The sequence below is a fragment of the Apodemus sylvaticus genome, chromosome 14 (assembly GCF_947179515.1).
Source record: "Apodemus sylvaticus chromosome 14, mApoSyl1.1, whole genome shotgun sequence".
Lineage (NCBI taxonomy): Eukaryota > Metazoa > Chordata > Mammalia > Rodentia > Muridae > Apodemus > Apodemus sylvaticus.
In genome coordinates, this window is record NC_067485.1 from 90,711,794 (window position 1) to 90,730,085 (window position 18,292).

At 45.3% G+C, this 18,292-nt stretch overlaps 1 pseudogene; it reads right to left on the minus strand.

Annotated features, from left to right (window-relative positions):
• Nucleotides 1-8,069: 8,069 nt before the first annotated feature.
• LOC127664620 (NADH dehydrogenase [ubiquinone] iron-sulfur protein 5-like) lies at nt 8,070-18,016 on the minus strand (annotated as a pseudogene).
• Nucleotides 18,017-18,292: the final 276 nt, after the last annotated feature.

Below are 18,292 nucleotides of genomic sequence, written 5' to 3' on the forward strand. Positions count from 1 at the left end.
GTACGTGAATAGCTGCACTCCCTGCTAGGCCCTCCAAAGAGCTCCTAGGTGCTCTCCAGCGTGGAGGAGGTGTGCTGCTTGTGCTCTCAAGACAGGGACACAATGAAGGGTCCCATTCCAAAAAGAATAGCATGTGATTTTGTCCACAAGGAATTCAATAAAAAGAAGTTATAAAACAGGGGAAGAAGGGAATCTGGAAAGCCAGGAGCTCTTCCAGGAGAAGCGGAGATCTAGGAGTTAGGAGGCAATTTGGAGAATCAGTGAACGAATGAATAGCTGTTTCCCTCTGCCCATCAGGAACTTAAAGCCAAGCTAGTTGTGACAACGAAGGCCTGCGAATCCACCACTCTGGAGGTGATAGCCAGCAGATCAACAGTCCAAGGACAGCCTCTGCTATATTGCAAGTCTGAGGCCAGCCTGGACCATGTGAGGCCATGTGTCAGGAACCAGGAAGAAGAACATAAAATCAGTCTGTGGTTTCAGTGGTGACCTTTAATGCAGGATGCCGCCTCACCATGGCTTGGCTGCTGGGTCACGACACGCTAAGGGTCCTGCAAGAGCACCTTGGTACTAGGTAGAGAGCAAGAGGCAACTTGCTGGGTCCCTGTGGGTGAGTGCAGAGGGTGTACTTAGTCAGTGAGTCTGGAAGCAGTGGGGTCCCAGGGAGGAGCAAGAAATGCATGGCTCTGGGCACACATACAACAGACAGGAGCACTCTCTGATTTGCCAAAAGCCTGTGAGAATCCCAGCTCTCTACTCCAGTGAACCTCAGTAACTATGAAAATGGTGGAATCCGGATATGTGTCCATAGCACTGTGCCATAGCACAGGATCCCAGGCACAGCAGATCACACCACCCCATCCCACTTATGGAGTAGGGACAATCAAGCAAACTTCAGGCATCAGGTTAGCCCTGATAGTCACTTTCCTAAGGAACATTTGAGTCTAGAAACAGTCCCATCAGTGAGAACACCTGTTGCTAGGATCGGATGACTGAGTCACTGGGAGAAGTCTCATCAGCCACTTAAGTCTGTGGGCAAGTCTCAGCCCTACTTGTCTACTTCTCCTCGGTGACTCCCCACTGAGCTGTCCCCAATTCAGAGGGTCCCATATGTTCCTCTTCTTGATTTTAGAGGCAATGAGATTTACTCAGTTCTCTGGGTGGCTCCCATGGGTCTGGGAAGGCTAACTAGGAGGCTAACCAGTAGGGCACTTCTTCCTTTTTCACTTGTTGACCTCTGTGATGTCTTGTATATGCTTGGCCCAGGGATTGGCACCATTTGGAGGTATGGCCTTGTTGGAGTCAGTGTGGCCTTGTGGGAGTGTCACTGTGAGCTTGGGCTTTAACACCCTTGTCCTAGCTGCCTGGAAGCCAGTCTTCTCATGTTTGCCTTTGGAACAAGATGTAGAACTCTCAACTCCCCCTGCACCATGCCTGCCTGCATGCTGCCATGCTCCCACCCTGATGATAATGGACTGAACCTGTAAGTCTGCCCAAATTAAATGTTGTCCTTATAAGAGTTGCCTTGTCACAGTGTCTGTTCACAGCAGTAAAATCCTAAGACAATCTCTCTTAATGTTATAGGGCCCCTCCTACCTAAGAACTATAAGCAAGAAAGGGAAAATAGTTTTCCTTCTGACACTACCACTTACTCTGGTAGTCACGGTTCAGTGGAGAGGCTGAGAGCCATGAGTTGTCTTTACATTAGTGGTAATGAGTGGATTTGAGTCTGTACTCCTTTTCTGTGGTTCTCTGTTGTGGCAAAGGATACGACTGTAACATGGCAGTGGCTTCCCAGGATCCGGTGAGAAGCAGGGACGCTCTGAGAAGCCGCAGGACACAGTGTGAGCGGGAGGAATATAGGAGCTGCAGAGGCACCTCACTCCATAAAGGACTTGCCATACAAGCCAGAGAACCTGAGTTTGGTGCCCTCCAGGCTCAGGGAGAGGCCCTGTCTAGTCCACTGGCGCAGACTGGTGGTAAACCAGCAGCACCCCAGGCAGTCAGCTGGGAAAGGCCAGGCATAGAATGAAATAGCTACAGAAAAGCTGAACCAGCAAGCAAGCAGACAAAAACCACTTTTTCTTTCAGGACCTCCCTATGTAAGTATCTCAGGCTGTCCTAGAACTCAACTCTCCAGCCTCAGCTTCCAAGTGCTAGGGTGGCGGCTACCTACTAACCAAACTCAGCTTGAAGCCAACTGCTATTTGCTAAGGGTTTTATTGGTTGTTGTTGAGGCAGGGCCTAGCTATGTAGAACCAAAAATGACCTTGAACTTCTGATCCTCCCACTCTACCTCCAAAAGCTAGGAGTACACTATCCTGCCCAGTTAAAACTGGCTGAAAAAAAAAAAAAGCCGGGCGGTGGTGGCACACATCTGTAATCCCAGCACTCTGGGAGGCAGAGGCAGGCGGATTTCTGAGTTCGAGGCCAGCCTGGTCTACAGAGTGAGTTCCAGGACAGCCAGAGCTATACAGAGAAACCCTGTTTCGAAAAAACCAAATCCAAACAACAACAACAACAAAAAACAAACAAACAAACAAACAAAAAAACCTGGTTGTTTTTCAGGTCTTGGAATGAAAATTACTTACAGTATTTCCTTTATCACCTTAATTTATTCTTTTGATTTCCTGGCTCATAGGTGGTTAGAGGAGCCTCTGAGAGGTTAGAAGCCTTCCCCCAACTGTACACAGTATCCAGAGGGCAGAACTGCTCTAGCATACCCTGTGTCTAGGTCTGACCCTGAGTCACGCTACCTATTTGAAGCCACCAGCTCCATTAAGCCTCGATGAGACCACAACAGTTTCTGTAGCTCCCAGAGCTGGCAACTTTCCAAGCTGTAGTTTTTCCCCACTGTCCCTGTTGCCCTAGGGACTTGCCTGCTGTCCTTTAATATACAACTAGGTGCTGGACTCTGTTCAGCCCATGAGGGGTATGGGAGGAGGGGAGGACGTGGAACTAGCAGCAGCTAGTCTTGTTCTGCTGGGATAAAGACAGCGCCTGGTGACCACTTAGCAAGGGCATCATGGCTACCAGCTGTTGCTCTGGTCTGGGCTCTGTCTCCATGGCCCTCTTTGACTTTACAATAGCAGGCCATAAATGATCAGGTTCTAGACCCAGAACACCATCTTTGGGAGCACCACAGGTCCTGTGGGAGCTGAATGGGTAGCTGTTGCCATCTGGGAGCTTCGAGATCATCGATTAGGCTGGATAGGCTGGCCGGCAAGCTCCCTGGATCCAGCACCATAGCTCTGGGATTACCACCATGCTCAGCTTTTTGCATGTTGGGTCTAAAGCCTGAAAAACTGAAAGGTCTCAAAGCCAGGGTCTCTGACTGTCTCCTACTTCTATTCTCCCAGGAGTAACAGAAAGCAGAGGTGCTCTGAGGTCAGAGGTGAGCAAGATAAGGTAGAGAGAAAGGTCACCTAAAGTCAAGGTGAGCGTGGTAGGAGGCTGGGGTCAGGCAGCCCCAGGGAGTATTAAACAGACAGGCAAATAAACCAATCCCTTATTATGCCTTGTAACTTACCATTCCGTTCTCCCTGAACATAGGTGGTTAGAGGAGACTCTGAGAAGTTAGAATTATTCCCCAAAGACATGCAGCTATGGAGAGCAAGGCTGGCCCAAAATGCCCTGCATCTTACAATAAGTCACTGAGAGACACTGTCTAAAGTGCCCCGGGGTGTCATTAGGACCAACTTTGACACTTGACCTGTTTCCTAGCAAATCCTGTCCTTCCTGTCATGACTTCAATATTGCATGAAGGGATATAGGATGATGATCTTGACCTGTAACTCAGTGGGATCGCATCCTGCAGGCCTCTCTGGGGCTCCAGCATAGGCTGCCCTAGACATGACAGCCTCCTTGAATTAATAGTCTTGGTTAAATAATCTTTGGACTGAGTAAAACCAATCAACTGTGAAGGAAGCCCCTTCCCTCCCTCTCCCCTCATCTCTCTCTCTCTCTCTCTGTCTATCATCTATTGATACATCTATGTACATATGTATGTATGTATATATGTATGTATCTATCGAATCTATCTATTATCTATCACTTCATGTATGTATGTGTCTAGCCATCCATCATCTATCTTTCTTCATCTATCCATCCATCATCTCCATCTATCTATCTATCTATCTATCTATCTATCTATCTATCTATCTATCTATCATCTATCTATCATCATCTATTTCTATAACAGGCACACATTCCCCTGCTTCTCCTTTCTCCTTCTCTCCTTCTTCCTCTCTTCTCACTTCCCTCTCTCCTCTCCTATACCTCTTCCTGTTCCTCACTCCTCCTCTTCTTCCTTCCTCTCCAATCTCTCTCCTTCCCTCCCTTTCCCTCCTTTCTCCACTCCTCTTTCCTCTTCCTGCTCCCTTCCTTCTTTTCTGTCCCTCCTCCTACTCCTCAAGGAGACAAGGTTCTTGCTACGTAGCTTGGCTGGCCTTAGACTCACAGAGCTGCATCTGCCTCTCTCTGCCCAGTGTAGGAATTAAAGGTGTATCTCTCCACAGCCAGGCTCCTCCTCCCCTCTTTCTGTCAACTTCAGGTCTTGAGCTCTTGCTGGCTAGAGCCAGGTTCTGAGTTCCAGGGTCATTAAATTTGGTTATATTTGCAATTCAGATTTGCAAAGGAAATGTACAAGTGTGATCAACCCTTGGACTGGGCCCTTATTTGTCTTTAGCACATGCAGCCTGACTATGGAGGAAATGCCTTCCCATCAATTGGTCGCTTTGAATTTCAGGACCCTGAGACCCAGCATTCTCAGTACTATGAATACCTCAAATGTTGTTGCAACTATTTAATGCTGTTGGCAAGCCCCCAAAGACTGTCCCTAGCACCTCTTGGTCAGCTCTCCCAGTCTGCCACTACGTCCTCAGTCTCACCTACAGAGTTGACTCAGGAGTCACCAGAGTGACCTGAATGCCTTTCTTCAGTTTTCATATCACGTCTCAGTATGTCAAGGCCTCGGTCTCTCACTGCCGCCCACTCCTGTGCAGGGGGGCACACAGCAGTGCTGAGGGTGTGGGATTAGGAAGCATTAGGCCCGGCATCACACACACTTCTGCTATTCATCTGTAACCCAGCATTCAGAGTGGGGATGGTCGTGTTATCCATGAAGTGATGACATTACATGAATAGGCCAGGTCATGGGGACTTTTCATTCTTGTGACTACTTCTACCCACTGGACATCATCAACCACAGAGATTAAGTACCCTTGGAAGCTCAGGTATGACTTGATCTTCCTCTCTTTCTTAGGAACCTTGGCATGTCCCAGAAACCTCTGGACCTGAGCTGGGTCTAAATGGAGACCCACAGCCAGCCACCTGTGCTCAGAAGCACCTAAAATGTGAGATGTAAAGTGCTTGCCGAGCAACAGGAAAGCCCTGAGTTCAAATCCCTCGAGCTCATATAAAACTGAACACATAGCCTGAGCATCTGAAATCCTGGTGCTCTTTGGCAGAAATGAGACGAGGAAACAGGAGAATTCTGGGAGCACAAAAGAGGGGGCTTACACAAAATATTAGAAATCTTGTGTCAATAAAGGTGAGAGGTGAAGGCTACACCTGAGATTGTCCTCTGAAGTCCATGCCTTGGTATATGTATAATACCTGCACACACACACACACACACACACACACACAGAGAGAGAGAGAGAGAGAGAGAGAGAGAGAGAGAGAGAGACAGAGACAGAGAGAGATAGAGACAGAGAGAGACAGGGAGAGACAGAGATACAGAGAGAAAGAAAGAATTTAAATTATATATGTGATTCATCCTATATCTCCATCAATAGGTCCAGTCTATACTCTCAGAATCTAGAAACTTGCAGACATTCTCTTTCCCCTGCCCTCCCCCAGCCCTCTGTGTGTTATTGTGTATAAGTTACAAGACTGATATTTTTCAAGGAAACCACATATAAGGAACCAATAAAGGAAAAAATGGGGGTTAATATAATCAAAATGCATTATGTACATAGGAAATTGTCAAAGAATAAATAAAAATTATCTTCAAAAAGGGAATGTGGTGAGAAGAGAAAGGAAGGGAGGAGAGAGAAGAGGAAGTGCTGGGATTTCTCATAGGCTTTGCATAGGCCCCAAACAGGGTGACTTTGCGTTCTAGACATAACTCCATCAAAACTAGAACACCTAAGCATAGTGCAGTGGCATAAGTCTGCATTTAAAATATAAAAACAAGGAGATCAGGAGTTCAAAGTCAGCCTCACCCTCAACTTTACAACAAGTTCAATTCCAGCCTGGGATCTATGAAACATTGTCTCAAGAAACAAAACAAATAAAAATGAGGACCCCTGGAATCCCAGCACTGGTGAGGCAGATGCAGGAGGAGGAGTTGAAGATGAGCCTCAGATAATTGAATCTGTCTGACAACACTGAAAAAGAAAAAGAAAAAAGGGAGAGCTAGAGGATGGGGTTGAGGTGCAGTGATACACTGCCTTCCAGATAGGACGTGGCCATTGTACTCATAACACACCAGTTGTGGTTGCCTACACAAGGCCTGTCAATATTCCAAGAGGATGAAGCCCTATAGAGGAATTTTAATCCAGCAACATGGCCAATCTGGCAAGAGAGCACATCTGAAGACATTCTAGATCTATGTGATCTGGCTGGAATGTAGACACACCGGAAGGCAGACATGTTTGAAAGTGCCATCTAATTGAGGGGCAGACAAAGTGATGAGTCAGAAAAGGTTTGACAGAATGGCCCAGAGATACCCAACTCTCAGGAGAACAGACAGGAAAGAGAGGTAACGTAAGAGAGTGGCATGGGATCATAGGTGGTGGTGTGGGGAGTGGGGCAGTTTTACTGAGACAGTTTAACAAAGACAGGTTGCAGAGAGAACAATCTAGATATTGGTGAAGACAGAACAAGCTAGAAAATGAGAAGGAGCCAGAAGATCAGAACATATTGACAGAGTTAGCTTGAGACTAAGCAGAGCAATTCAATCAGAAGCCAAGAGAAGCCAGTTTGAATCAGTCAGCTTGGAGAGGAGTTTGGGCCAGAACAGCTGAGTTGAACCAGCCAGTCAGAGTTCAGAAAGAACTAGAAAGGGAGAGCTTATTCAGCAGCAAGCCTCTGAGACAACAATTACAACAGGCAAATAAAAGTTACTTTTACAAAATCCTGTCCACAGATGAGGAGTTTGGTAGTTACTAACTGCTGGGGGGAGACAGAGTCATTTTCCTCAGTGGTGTAGCCACCTTTAAATAACTGTGTATAATAAAGTAAATAACTCCACACACATGCACTCGAAAAGCACCCTGACTAAATACAGGGTTGTAAAAGCAAGTATGAAAGTAGGAGTTGGAGCATATTAGGAAACAGAATGGATTCAAAGAGGGTTGGGGAGTGATAAAGGAAAAAATGGGGGTTAATATAATCAAAATGCATTATGTGCATAGGAAATTGTCAAAGAATAAATAAAAATTATCTTCAAAAAGGGAATGTGGTGAGAAAAGGAAGGGAGGGGAGGAAAGAGAAGAGGCAGTGCTGGGATTTCTCTTGGCTTCTGTCCTCAGTCCATTCAAACTTCACAAACTGAGCTTTTCAGCAAGAAAAGGACATCAGGGGAGTTGGGAATGCATCCAGAAGCTGATGTAAACACTGAGGCCTTGAGGCAGTGTAACTGTCAGCTCAAAAAAAAAACCCTCAAATCAAGAAAAGATCCTGATTGCAGGAATGATGGCCAGGAGGAATTGTGATTCACCCTTGGAAACTTCGGAGAAAGTTTCCAGTAGAGATCAGGAGGCAAATGTGGGAGGGATATAGTTAAAGATGGCCCTGCCCCACCAGGGGTAGAAAGCTTCTCTACCCCCCCACCCCCAGGAGTTCTTGAAGGAGAAATTCCAAAGAAATCAGGCACTCAATTGACACTGAAAGAAAGAATGAAAGGAAGGAAGGAAGGAAGGAAGGAAGGAAGGAAGGAAGGAAGGAAGGAAGGAAGGAAGGATGGAAGGAGGGAAGGAAGGGGCAGAGAAAACTTGCCATGCCAAAAAGACATCAAAAGTCAGAAAGATTAAAGATGAGAACCTAATCACTATGTGTGGGCTTCAACACTCATCAAAGGTGTGGCAAATGCTCTGGAAGCAGAAGACAATGTTTAAATCAGAGGAAGAGTCCAACTCATTAAGTTGTTACTTCATCTCTCTGGGCCTCAGCTTCCCCACCAAAAAATCCTGATGGTCTTTTGATCTCCCAAAGTTAGGTTAGGGTTCTATGGAGTGAATGGCTGAGCAAAGCGCTCTCTCTCTCTCTCTCTCTCTCTCTCTCTGTCTGGCCTCAAAAACTCATCATATAGCTGAAGCTGACCTGACTTGAGCTACTGGCTTTCCTACTGTCACGTCTCAAGTATTTGGAATACAGGCAAATTCTACCGCACCCAGATCTTTTTTCTTTTCTTGTCTTGTCTTTTCTTGTCTTTTTTCTTTTCTTTTCTTTCTTTTTTTTGTTAAGATTGAGTAATTCTTTATTTTTCATACTTGATGAAGGAGCTTTCATTAAACATCCTCTCCAATGGAAAACAGGATGAAAAGCCTCCAGCTCCTCTCCTGAGGGCCTGGGCTCCTCCATGCCCACGCGGTGAGGTGGACGGGTGTATTTCCTTCTTTCATTAGCTTTTCCTGCTGTTGCTTGATTTCACTCATTCTCCTGAAAGCTTTGAACTGAAGAAAGCACTCTTCGAAGAACTCTCTCTTGCACTCTCTTTTCGTCTGGGTCGCACCGATCCCTGCACACACTCTACCCACTCTTTCTCAGGAGCGTGGTACCGAGGCGTATTCTTGTAGGGCTGTTCAGCACTTAGGAACAGAAAGCGAGATTCTAGGCTGATGTCCAGCTTTTTCTGCGCATCAAGGAAGGGTATGACGCTCACTTCAGCAGTGCCTTGGTCAGGTCCCTGGGTGCAGTTCACTACTGCTGGCTTCAGGAGGCTAGATCTTATTTCTTTATAGAAAATTCATCAACTTCACAGGAGACTTTTGTTTAAACATCAAAAATTACACATGAGCAAAAAAGAAAAATTAAAATTATCAACATTATCATCTAGAGATACCACTCACAAATATCTTAATGCTTCTATCTATCTATCTATCTATCTATCTATCTATCTATCTATCTACCATCTTACCTTTTGGGCAGCTAACTAAATATTACAGGGATATTTTTCTTGACTTGGTGTTATGAGATGTGAGCTTCAGTCAAGGATTTGTCTTAGTTGTAGTCTTTATTACAATGCAAAAATGAGGATTTTTTTCTGTTTTGTTTTGTTTTTCATTTTCTTAACACAATGTCAGGAATCCCAGGCTGGCCTTGAATTCCTAAATGGTGACCTTGAACTCCTAATCCTTTTGCCTCTACCTCAGTGGTAGCATCAAAGGAATGTGCCAGCCATCCTGCTCCTGGGCATGTTTAGAGTGGAAGAAATGAAGGAGGATGAAACTAATGTGTTAGCTTTCCTTGTAGGAGCCCTTCTATTTTACAAAGGGCTCACTACCTAAGAACCTTGGCACCTTCGGGGTGGTTTCCTCTCCTCCTCCTTCTCTTCTTCCTCCTCAGTGATTAATAGACGATTTATTTATGCAAGCATAGTTATCCTCATTGGGATACAGGAGTTACCTCATAAATCATATAGACAGGGATAGATTATTGAGCATTCACACCAAGACTGATTGATCAGGGCAATAGAGCAGACTCAGGAGCTGACTGCAACCCTGAGACAGACTCCTACAGAGCTTTTAACCCTGAAATTCACAAACATCAGTGCCGAGTTATTCCAGCAATCAGGATATAGGGATAAGGGAATTCCTTGGGAACATGTCTTGGTTGTGCATTTATCCTGTTCCCATTGGTTGGCGTATTCAACTCTGGGACGGGACTTGCCTTGTCTGACATTCACATCTTGCTTGCCAGCCAGGATGTCAGTTATCCAGGTAGACGGCTCTTTCTCCCAAGGAGGATGTCAGTTATCCAGGAAGGTCTTGGTAATTTAAAACTTTACTTGATCCCTATTCAAAATGGAAGTCTTATTCCAAATGGCTTCTTATTTTGGTCCAGGTGTCTCTCTTATGTTAGGATCCACCCCAGAGGCAGCTTATAAGTGTAAAAACCATAAAAGCTCGTGTGCAGGTGCAGGACGTACTGCCTGGTAGTTGGTTCAGGTCCAAGCTTATCGTGGCTAACTATACAAAGCAGTTTCAACTGACCTCTATTGTGATTGGTTTCTAAGAGCACAGAACATAACAGAATATGCAGTCAACTCAGGCATAAGAAAGTTTCCTTATACCAGGCAGTAGTGGCGCACGCCTTTAATCTCAGTACTTGGGAGGCAGAGGCAGGCAGATACCTGAGTTCGAGGCCAGCCTGGTCTACAGAGTGAGTTCCAGGACAGCCAGGGCTACACAGAGAAACCCTGTCTTGAAAAACAAACAAACAAGCATTTCCTTGTAACAGTAGTAACAACATAAAATGGCTGGCTAGACAAGCTTCAGTTACCCTGGCCTTAACAATCATTGTCAAACTAAATAGGAGAGGTGAAATGTTTGGTCAATTTTCCTTCCATGATAAGTTTGTCCTCTCCCATATGTTTTGAAAACATAATACAATACCAGAAAAAGAGGGGCCAAATTCTTAGCACAGCTCCTAAAAGCAAATTCTTGGGAGTGTATCTGAAGTTAGGATAAACATTTGCTGATCTCACAAAGGTTCAACGAATCTAAGCAGAGTCTTCGATGTGCTCTAGGCATTTGGGGCCTTTGTGCTGCAGCAGACACTCCCATTTATGTCCTATGCTGGAGCATGCAACTTGCACCTTCTGAGTTTCAGGAGAGACAGTGAAGGGTACTCAGGAACATGGCCATGTATCTTGGCCTCTGGAGCACGTCTGTGCCTCTCCAGGGCTGTCATTTTTCTCCTCTCTTCTTTCGGCCTGAGCAGCTAACACAGGATCTAGCCAGTGGGAAACACTGACATTAGCAAATGAATGGGAAGATAACAATCACTCTGTGCCGGGTGGGTCTAGTCACAAGCCTTTAGTTCCAGCACTCTGGTCAGTGGGTGGGTTGGGTAGGCAGAGGCCGGCAGATCTCCAGGAGTTTCCCGGCAGGACGGAATGTTAATGAACCAATCTTGTTTGAGAATCATGCAGTAACTCACACCAGTGGTGCGTTCAAGAATGCACTGGCCAAGTTGTGGCCAGAGGACAACATTCCACAACAGCAGGCCAGACAAACAGACCTCCATCTGGAACCAGATTCTGACTGTCACCTTCAAAGGTCCACCTGAGAGATCTGCTTCTGCTAGGTAAGTTCAGAAAAGGATCTGAAGGAGCTTGATCTTAAACCCAGACACAGCGCTGTTTCCATTGCTTCCCAGCAGTCACTGTCCTGTGTACAGAGGAAGGGATGTCACAGTGGGCTGGTAAATGTTTGTTCTTCAGCTCTGGGTGGGGGTGTGGGTGTGGTGGGGGAATCTGCCCTAAATATTCCAAGGCTGATCGGAAGCTACTGACAGTGTGTTACTGGAGGCAAAAATGTTTACATATAGTTTTCTCTGCCACGCCCTTGGACATTAATTTTCCTGAAAGTCAGGACCCACCTAATTTTTCAGTTTGCACACTGAGGTGACAACATATTCCGTGACACAGAAGGAAGGATGACCAAGGTCCAATTGTCTCAGTTTCTGGTTTCCTCACCTGCCAGCAAGGACTGACCCTGGATGTAGGGAGCACTTTAAGCCACATCTTTTTCTGCCTCTGCATCTGGGTTGTGGTAGAAGTTTGGAGCAGAACTGTGGACCTAATGCATCGGGGAGGTCAGAGAGGATGGGCGGGGTGGGGTGGCGTGGTGGGCAAAGACTTCGGTTGCCACAGTAGCCTGGTACTGGTGTTGTGTGTCCTAGGATTCCAGCTCTGAAAGCCTGGAACTGTTTTCACCATGGGGTCAAAGCGGCTGGCAGGTGGGAGGCCCCTCTACAGGGGCTCCTGGTTATGCTTATTAAGACTACAACTTTTGTGGCTTTTTTTTCTTAGATCATTTTATCAGAATTTTCTTCAGTGGCCACACCCTGTGTAGGTGAAGAAATCTCTGTCTAGAAGGTGATTTCGGAATTGCAGTGGGGGTGGACAAAAAGTGGACCTTGGCGCCATCTGCTGGAATTTTATGTTTTTTATTATTTGGACGGCCGAGAAACAAATGTGATATTCTGGTCTTTAATACAGAGTCACTTCTGAAAACCTTTCATAAGAAGAAATGCAGAAAAGATAATTTTAATGAAGTACTACTATTTAGAGCCTTCAGGAGGCTCATGCCTGTGATCCTAACCCTGGAGAAGCTGAGGCAGGAGAATGGGTCATTTGGTCATTTAGTAAGTTCAAGACTACATATTGAGACCCTGCCTTCATATGCCAATAAATAAATCAATATGAAGGGTCTAGGGAGATAGCTGAGTTGGTAAAGTGCTTGTCTTGCAGGTACACAACACAGGTCTGAGTTGGATCTACGGAACGTGGGCTAAAAGCCGGGCATGATAGCATGCATTAGTAATCCCATGCTAGACCTGCAGAGGGGCCACTCCCTGCAGGTCACTGCTCAGCTAGCCTGGTCTAACCAGTGAGTCCCCAGGTTCCAGGGAGAGAGCCTGTCTCAAAAGGTGACAGCTCCTGAGAACCCATACCTGAAATTGACCTCTGACCTCCACCTAGAGGCAGGCAGAGACATACACTGTGCATATATGTACCGTACACATAAACCCACACAAAGTATTACTTAAACACAACATCTTTACTAAAGAATATATCAGCAGGGCGGTGGTGGCATGTGCCTTTAATCCCAGCACTTGGGAGGCAGAGGCAGGCAGATTTCCGAGTTCGAGGCCAGGGCTACACACAGAAACCCTGTCTTGAAAAAAACCAAATCCAAATCAAAAAGAAAAAAACAAAACAAAAAAAAAAAAACAAAAAACAAAACAAAAAAAAGAAAAAAAGAAAGAAAGAAAGAAAGAAAAGAATGTATCAATCTGATCTCTTCAAAGATGATCAATTAAATTTTTAAAAACTTTTCTTAAAACGGTGAGAGCTTTGAACTGAGGATCATATGCATGTTAAGCAAGTACTACCACTGGGCAACCCCCTCTGTCCACCAATTATTTGAAATTTTAACTTCTTCCCCTCCAACATGCCCTCCCTTACAAACGCAGATGGTGGGCTGGAGGGATGACTCAGCTGTTAAGAGCTCTGACTGCTCCTCCAGCAACCACATGGTGGCTCACAACCATCTGTAATGGAATCTGATGCCCTCTTCTGGTGTGTCTGAAGACAGCTACAGTGTACTCATATACATACAATAAATAAAATCTAAACAAACCCCCCAAACAAAAAACCAAAATGCAGAAGAGTAGACTTTCTGATGGCTTGGTGTGACATTTTGACCATCTAATCATGTGAAAGTGACAGGCATTCTGTAGCAACTATATCACTGAACTTTTGACTGTTCTTGGGCCAGCAACATTGGATAAGAGTTAACCCAAAACTGAGAGGAAACAGGGACACTCTACAGTGTGTGGTGCACTAAGCTTAGTGGGTTAATGTGTTGCATGCATTTCCAGTTTACAAAATTCTCAGCTCCCGGTTGGTTTATGGGGATGAAGCTCTATCATAGTTGTAAATCAAGGCACACTTGCTGCACTGCACAATGAAATAGCCAAAGAGAAAGGGGACAGCAGGCGGGGACAGCAGGCGCGCGCAGCTGTGCAAGGCCGCAGGAAGGGAGTGGTCCTTAGCAGCTTGTTTTCTGCCTGGAGCCCTGGGAACTGTACCAGAGAAAAGAACTGTTTCTGCTGTGCCAGAAATCTTTAAGAAAAAGTGAAGGAATTTTGCAGAGTTAAAAGTGAAGTGCCTTGGGAAGAAGTTTGCATTAAAGATGCTTTTTAAAAGGCAAGGAGGAAGCTTATCTTTGAAAAAGCAAAGCACAGTTACAAGGAATCTATAGGCAGATATAATGAACTGAGATTGCAATGCCTACGATGCTAAGAAAAGCTGGAAACTTCCATGTACCTGCAGAACCAAAATTGGTATTTTTTTTTTCAGAATCCACAATATCATTGGTGTAATCCACAAGATATTGTAGCTTCTCTGGACCAGATCTTCAATTGCACCTTTGTTAAACTCTATGAGGGTTTAATTAGCAGGCTGAATAGTGCTACATTTGTTAGGTAACAGTTTCCTCTAGATTGAAACATTCTATCCATCAGGGACCCGCTCCTTAAACAGAAATGTAAATAACTCAAATAGCTTCAGGAAGTCCCTGAAATTGATCAGATTCATTAGGCCCCTCCCTGATAGAGTAGGCAATAAAAGCTGCAAATAAATAAGACCCTGAACAAGACAAGCTGCAAAGACTCTGAATCCAGATCAGCTTCCCAAAAGAAGCAGAAAACCAGACAAGGTACTTGGAAAAGGTTTAGACTAGAGTCACTTTGAAAGGACATTCTCCAATCTGTTGAGCTGGGTGTTGTATATTCCAGGTTCCCAGCTTTTGTGAACTGTCCCTTGTGCTGGGGTGGGATTTGGTGATGCAGCTGTCTTTGAGTCAATTCTGTTCCTTTAAGTTAACCCTTCACCCACTGTGGTGGTTTGAATAACCCCCATAGGCTTATAGATTTGAATGCTTGCTTACCAGGGAGTGACGCTATTAGGAGATGTGGCCTCATTGGAGGAAGTAGTGTATCACTGGAGGTGGGCTAGCCCAGAGTCTTGGTCTGTTCCTGCTGCCTACCAATCCAGATGTAGAACTCACAGCTACCAGTCAGAGCAGCACCATGTCTGCCGTGATACCAGACTAAACCTTGTAGTTTAAATTGAATTCCTTCCTTTATAAGAGTTGTCATGGTCATGGCGACTCTTCACAGCAAAAGAACCCCCGCCCATGACACCTATATTCCTGTATGTAATCCCAGTAAAACTCACTGGTTCACCAAGCCAGACTTTGGTATTATCTGTATTTTGGTCTGTCATAGGAGCCCTCTTTCTGGGCTGAGTCAATGTGTATATTGAATCCAGGGAAATAAGTTTTGTCACACAACAATACTACACAGGGGTATCCCAACATAAGTCAGTGAATGAACTCATCTATAAGCCCATCTGCAGTAAATGAGCATTAATAACTCAGTAATAAACAGTTGTAATAAATAGCTCAGTAATAAGTCAGTTAATAAATAGTGATTGGGGGATAAAAAAGGATCACTAACACCTCTAATCATTAAAAAAATGCAAATCAAAGCTACTTTAATCCCTGTACTAGAGACTGAGAGGCACAGGATTGCTGACAGTTCGAGGCTATCCTGGGGTACTTAGAAAGTTCCAGGATAGCCTAGGCTAGATGGAGGAACCTAAATATGAATCCCCAGGACTCATGTAACAAAAGCTGGGCATGGCTATATATACCTATAACCCTAGGAAGGGAGCAGACACAGGCAGATCCCAGCAGGTCAATGGCCAGTTGGCCATATGCTTCCGGTTCACTAAGACCTTGTCTCATAGGAATAAGGAAGAGAGCAGTAGAGGAAGACATACAATGTCATCCTCTGGTCTTTGCAAGTGCATGTACTACACACATATAGAAACACACACACCAAGTAAAATATAGTAAACCAAAACCAGAAAGAAAAAAACCTAAATGGGAACATCATTCCACACGCATTGGAATAGCCCAGTGAAAGACATGGTCACATGTGTTGGCAAGGATGTGGAGGGTCTGCAGCTTCCAAGTATCACCAATAGAAAAGCACCATGGTGCACTTACTTTGGACAACAGTTGGACTGTTCCTTGTAAAGTTCAATCTGTACTGTTTACACAGCCCAGTGGCCCTCCTCCTAGATATTTGCTCAAGAGAAATAGAAAATGCATCTGTTCACACAGAATGTGTACACAGACATTTATCGCAGTTTTATCTCTGACAGCAAAAACCTGGAAACAATCCAAATGTCCATCAACTTGTGAATGGATAAACAAATATTTGTACATCCAAAATATTAAATATCATGCAGCAATCAGGCAGTAGAATGAACTATGAGCATATGTTGATATACAGCAGGGAAGAATCTCAACAACAATGTGCTCAGTCAAAGTCAGACTCCAAAAGACCAAAGTCCTTGAAACTCTAGGAGTAAAACTGTATTGACAAAAAGCAGATGCCTGGTTGCTGGTGCTCAGATAGGAGAGAGGCTGACTGTCAGGGAACAAGAGTGATTGGAATGCTCCATATCACAATGACAGCAGTAGTCACACCACTGTACGTGTGTGTTAAGGCTGGGGAGTCACATTTCCTAACCTTGGTGGGTTTTACCGCACAGCAATGAAGCTGATTGAGGGGTGCTTCCAAAAGGAAGCAGGAGCGGGGCGGGGGCAGGGCTCGGCTCCTGGACTCAGGGGAGCTGTGTGCGCTGAGTCTGCAGAAACCCTGCATTCAATGCCCCCGGGCGGGTGGGGTGGGGGTGGCAGGAGGGGCAGTGGGGGGAGGGGAGCTAAAGGAATAGGGAGAAGAAGAAGAGGATGACAGAAAAAAGAATGAAGGGGAAGAGCAGTAAAAAGGGGGAGGGAAGGGGGGAGAAGAATGTCCTAGAAGCTATGTTATTGGAAAAAAATCACAGAATTGCCCCATGGTTATGTGTCCACATTTAGACACTAAAAATAATAATCTCTGGGTTTCAACAAGCACTGGGTTCTGTCTTTGTGCTCTTGTTTTCTATACATCTACCTGACACAGCAATAAATCCAGGCTGCCACTGGCTGCCGGTGCAGGTGGTCTATCCTTTGAGCACATCCATTGTCTGTCTAGGGGTGGGGCGTGCTGCAGAGAAAGGAAACTGGCAGAATTGCTGGACATATTAGGAAATACACACTGACACTATATTTTCAAGGTGTTATTCATTGTGTGTATTAACATGAAATGTACAAGCCCTTCTCTTAGCAACCCGCTACTATGAAGAAGCTCTTAAGGCAGGCATGATGAAATATATGCATATCTGTAATCCTAACACTTGGGAGGTAGACACAGGAGGATCGTGGTAGGTTGGAGGACAGTCTACATGGTGAGACCCTGTCTCAAAACAAGACAACAACAAAAAGCAAGCCAAAAAAAAAAAAACAAACCCAAACAACAACAACAACAACCAAAAAAAAACAAAACAAAACAAAAAAAAAAACCAAAAAAACCAAGCATAGGCTGGAGAGCTGCTCAGTGGGGAGGGGCACTTGACGCTCTTGCAAAGGACCCAGGTTTGGTTTCCAGGACCCACACAGTAGCTCACAACCTTTTGTAATTCCAGTTCCAGGAAATCTGATAGCCTCCGTGAGCCCTGCACATATAAGGTGCATATCTGTACACACAGGCAAAGCATTCCCACACATAAAAATAAATAACTCAAACAACCACAAACAATGAAAAAAATCTATAGATGTATTAGCAAAGGGCCAGCAAGACAGCTTAGGGAGAATGTGCCCACTGGGCAAACCTGGGAATCTGAGTTCAGTTCCCCACGTGCATTGATTGATGTGGAAAGACCCGCCTTGAAAGCGGGCAGCATCAGTCCCTGGTCTTAGGCCCTGAGTTGTGTAGGGCAGAGAAAGCTGGCGACTGCTACCCATGTGCGCATGCGTTCTCTGCTCTTGCCCAAGATCTCACTGTTGTTAAGTTCCTGCTTTGACTTCCTCTCACTGACAGGCTGTAACCTGGAACTGTGAGCTAAAATAAACCCTTTCTTCTTCATTTCTTTTTGTCAGGATATTTTTTTTCACAGTAACAAAAATGAAAGTAGGAAGAGTCTACCTACCCAGAGGACAGCTCAGCGTTTGTGGGTTCCAGTACCATTTAGCTTCTGTCCGGTCTGTGCTTCCGATCCTCCAGGATGTGAGGATCCTCCTCCTCACGCTCCTTCTTTCACGAGCTCCACCTTGCTTTCCAAACCGTGTTGGACTGACACCGTGAAGTAGAGGAGACCATCCATCTCTTAATTAGCTTCTGTCAAATAAGAGTCACCGCGATAAGAAGAGCAAGGAACGCGTGAAGTTGGAGAGTCAGTCTCTCTTTCACTCTGGGTACACTTGCCTCCAGCAGTGGGCAGCGGCCACCTGCGCTGGTTTGCATTCTGTGACTATCAGGAACAGCATGGCCCAGTCTTACACCCAAGGACCCAGCCAACATCTTTGGTACTGGCAAGAGTGAGACACAACCCAGAGGTTACATCCTTCTGAAGAAAGCAGCTCAGGATCTCTGTCGCCCT